Here is a 5,381-nt window from a genome sequence, read left to right on the forward strand (position 1 = left end):
ACTACCATAAAACGTATTCTTTTAGTGTATTTGATTGACTCAATTACATATTTTAAAGTGTACTAGAATAACATTAAAATAATGTTAAAAGGTTATAAATTTAAAATATATATATATAAAAAATGTCTATTTGGACCCGGCCTGGGACCGGTTACCCTAACCGGTTACAAGTACCCCTAACCAGGCCTTACTATTTTCGGCGGGTATGGACCGGTATCGGTCCGGATTGTTATTGTTTTAGCCCGGAACCGATTTGAGCCCGGCCCAACCCAAGAYTGATTTGGGCTCGGCCGAGAYCGGTTTTTGGCYATATCTAATATCCAATATGACAGTTTAAATATGATACACATAACAAAACAAYGTATCTGACATGTTGTCATTAAAATAGCAACGTAAATTAGAAACGAGTGAATTTAATAAATAAAAATAGATATAAGGGTCGTTTTCTATTTATTAAATGACATTTTAATCATTTAAAAGACCTGTCATATGGCCTACATATGCACAAAGATGACATAAATTTGGCAATTAATGTGGTATTGGATATGCATTAAACACATTTAAAGTGATTTTATCCTTAAAAATGACACATAACTTAACACRTGTTAAGAAATACATATACGTTTATAAATAAAGGCTATTAGTTTTTTTTTATTAACCTGGATATCCAACCTGCTATGCGAGCCGACTAATCYCAGGACGACCACCTGCTTYGCAGATAGCTYGGARTCACCGCATTTGAACCTCCGTGRCCACAAGAKGATTTTTATTCCTTCTTGGATTTGAACCTGGGACCTTCAGGTACTTTTGACATTTGGAGTCAAGMTSAAACCAATCAGKCACCACTCTTGTGGTTAATAAAAAAAAATATAAACAAAGGTATCATACGACTTCACGAGATTTGTTGGTATACAATGTAACTTTCAAGASTTGAAAGTTTATTAGAACTAGAGTTGTTCATAGATTTTACAGGTCATAGATCTTTTCCATCTGTACAAAAGTGGGCTTGAATAATCATTCTTAAAAAAGCTTAGATGGGTCAGACTTGGACCGTTCAAATTAATGAACAGACCCAGACAACGGATTTTTTTTGAACGAGTCCATCTAATCTGTTTATATTTTTATAATTAAATTAAATTATATATATAATTACTTTAATTAAAAAACCTAATTGGTTGGCTTTCGGTTGGGCTGGCTTACTAAGTCCCAACCGCCTCTCAAATATATATACAATATATGATATCTCAAATGTTATATAGTACATCTTNAAAACACAAAACATAGCTTACTCATCAATGTAACACAAATTAATGAATGGAAAATAAAAATGTCAAAGTAGAAATTAAATTATATTTCAATTTACAAGTATATTTGTAATTTTAATATCTTCCTATTTTTTATTAATTAGTTTAATTGTTTTATTGTATCAGTTTCATGGGGTTCATAATCAGTTTTATTGTTTAATTTATCAATTTCATGGGGTTCATGAATCAGTTTCATGGTGTTCATATATCAGTTAGGGGTGCTCAAAAGTCCAACCGACCTGATCGACCAAACCCAACGCGAAATAACTTAACCCGAAGCAACTTGAAGTCTAATCGAGTTGTAAAATCTTCAAATTATAGGTATTGAGTTGATATTGGGTTACTATTATTTGAACCTAACCCAGCCCGAAGAACTTAATGAACCCGATATCCTTTTATTTCTTGGATTTAGTATGACTATTGAATCTGTGTTAATATATACATTAGACAATTACACCATCACATACATTCTTTCATATACATATATTTTCAATCTATCTCCATCTCTATATAATTGTTGTGTATATATGTTTAGTGACTGTGTGAACACACACGCACACACATATATATATATATATATGTGTGTGTGTGTGTGTTTATGTATATGTATATGTGTATACACACATGTATATATATATATATATATATGTACACACATATATATATATATGTATATATATATATATATATGCGAATTGAGAAAATTAATTGAATGTAATATAAATAAGTTTTAAAAAAAAGTATGAATAAGTTGTGTCAATTGGTTGATGATGAAAAATAAATTATAAGTAGACTAGAGTTGTTCATGGGTAGGATGACCCGTTAGACCTTGTCCATCCAGCCCACTAGAAATACGGGCTTGGACAACCATTATCGAAAAAATGGATGGGTTTGGGTTTGTTAGTTAAAGTTAACGGACGAATATGGGCAATGTAAAAATAAATATGGACAGGCTCGCCCGTCCCATTTATGTTTTATAATTAATATTTTTTTACCATTAATTAAAACTATACTAATATATTTTAAAATTAAATTATTAACGTTATAGGATGAGAGATGGAACTTTTTGGTTTTTCTTGAGAACACAAAAAACTTTACATTATCTTTGTTAGCATTCTTATGTCAAAAGTCTTAATCGATCAACAATGGATAGAGTCAGTAGTTGCTTAAAGTTTTGATTGCAATGATATTTTTACTTTAGTTTTTGGTTCCGCATTTGTTAATTAAGAGTTACATTTTTTAGGCTTGTTAGCCTGTGGGCAAGCCCGGACCGTTTATAGGGCGAGCAATGGCAAGTTGTTAAGCCCGAGAAAAAAGACTTGGGTTTACAATATTTGGCTTGTTGGACAAAAAACCAAATTAGGCCTGCCCAGACCTGCAAATGATCACCTCTATAGTGGACTAGAGAAAACGACATATTTAAGGTTATGAGAATATTTTGATGTACCAAAATTTATCAACCCGACCAACTCGCACGGTTTGAGTTGGGTTGAGATTTTCTAAAAAAAAAAATTAAATTGTTTTGTTCAAATGCTTTCAACCTAATCAAACCAACTCATGAACACCTATAAATTATGAGTTGCATGGTTTTCATGCTTTATGAATCAGTTTTATTTCATGAAAATAAGTGATAGCTTACATGAAATAAGAAAAGATTTTTTGTGAAAATTGGGCAAAGAAAACTTTGAAATCCTCTTGTTTCTGAAAAGAAAAATTCAAATCCTCATAAATTTTGTGAAAATGTGGCAAAAATGGATATATATATATAATCTCTCAAAGTCTGGTTATATTTACGAAAAAACCATTTTTTTCGATTATTCAATTTATTTTGATTAAAAAAATAAATAATAGAATGTCTTCCAACAATAAACGGTTAGAAAAGATTCCTCCCCAAAATCATAGGAATTAACTAAATCCCTTAATTAACATTTATAAATACATTGACGAACTTATCTCTAACATTAAAAAAGTTCAAAAAAAATCTGATTGATTGAATTCATTTTATACGAATAGGGGTATGATCCCTCCCCCATATATTTCTACTTTGCCAAATTCCTAAGGTTATTGGTCCTAATGTTGTTTCTAAGTAGGAAAACATGTCCATACTATGATTAATTTACAATGTCGATTAAATATACAAGAGGAAGTTGATGACATGATAATAGAGTGCATGACAAATTTAGGAATGACATATGAAGAAAGTTATAATTAAATTGCAAAAATATTATAATCTACCCTTGGTGGAAGATATTCTACAGGGAAGAACTATGTTAACAGATTTTTATAAACAAGAACAGACGTTTATGGATACACATATGGCAAATCCAAATAAAAGAATAAAGTGGCAAGAACCAGGTACATCTACACAAGAAGAATTTGGAAGAGAATTATGGACAAAACCTTCCGTAGAATATCAGCAAGAAGCAAATATAATAGGAAAAGGTAAAAGATTACCCATGAGAAATGTACATAGTAGTAGTATGTTATTATTAGAACAACAAAAACCACAATTATGGATGGATGAAATATTAGCATGGGAACAAACAGTAGTAAGAACGTGGGAAACTAATAAAAAAGATAGTATGGACATGTTTTCCTACTTAGAAACAACATTAGGACCAATAGCCTTAGGAATTTGGCAAAGTAGAAAAGCTCAAGACCCAGACGAAGTTAACAGATTAAAAGCTCTAGGAGATAATCCATATAATTTTACATCACAAGATAGAACTCTTATATTAGGTGTTGATCCAGCAAAAAACAATAGTTTAATACAGGATACAGCAATTAGAAACTTAGAACAACTAAGTATAGCAAATATGAAATATATAAATGAATTTASATTAGATTTTACAAGGTTACTATCACAAACAGGACAAGCCATGGATGATAATCTATGCGATAAATATTTTATTAAATTACCAGGAGATTTGGGAAGGAAGAAGTATACATGAATCATGGAAACAAAATTATGGTAATGAGAAAAATATAGGAATAGGACCTAGAATAACTTATACATTTGGAATATTAGAAGATAGATGTAAAGAAGTAGCTCTACAAGAACAGTTAAAAAAAGAATGCTTATGCATTCTGTAAAACAACTATATACACACCACAAGCATATGATCATTATAGTAATAAAAATAAAAAACTCAGAAGAAGCACTACATATAAAAAAGGATATAAACCCCATTACAAAAATAAATATGTTAAAAAACCACAAACACGTAAATGTAGATGTTTTATTTGTGGAGACGAAAAACATTTAGCCAATAAATGTCCTGATAAAAATAAACATACAGAACGAAGTAATCTAACAGATAATTCTGATAATGAGTCAATATATAGTATATATAGTGATGAAGATAAATCATTAACAAAAATTACATATACATATGTTAATACAGAACAAGAAGAATGTCAACATAAMTGGATATACAGACGAGGTAAYAATTACATAAAATGTTYTTATTGTGGATACTACCAAAGTATAGATAAAAGGTCACAGTGCAATATATGTTTTAAAGAAATTTGTTACATTTGTCTTAAAAAAGCCTTTAATATTGAATTAAATACATAAAAAGATATTAAGAAGAAAAATATTGATATTGAATTATATAATGAGAAGATTGAAAAGCTTGAAATAGTAGCCGAATTATATAAATTAAAACTAAATAATGTGGAAGAAAAAGTCACATATATACATAACTTACTAACTAATCTAATAGAAAGAGTTAATAATATGGAAAGAAAAATTGACATCACACCTTACAAGAAGAAAATAAAATGGCTCAAAAATATAAAGAACATTTATACAAACTACATGATCAATTACTATGATTAATTTACAATGCGATTATGGTTAAGTAATAATAAATTCTTAGATTTAACAGCCTTATTAGATACTGGAGCAACAAAAAGTGTAATTTCTTACGGTTTAGTACCTATAGAATACCATAAAGAATTAACATATAAATTATTTACTAGAACAGTTGAAAATAGGTTAATTCAAATTAAAAACTACATAGAACCTACAGGAATACAATTTTTAGATTTTGCAAAAAATTACAGTATTAAGTA

Source organism: Cynara cardunculus (assembly GCF_001531365.2).
Source record: "Cynara cardunculus var. scolymus isolate 2C chromosome LG 6, CcrdV1, whole genome shotgun sequence".
Lineage (NCBI taxonomy): Eukaryota > Viridiplantae > Streptophyta > Magnoliopsida > Asterales > Asteraceae > Cynara > Cynara cardunculus.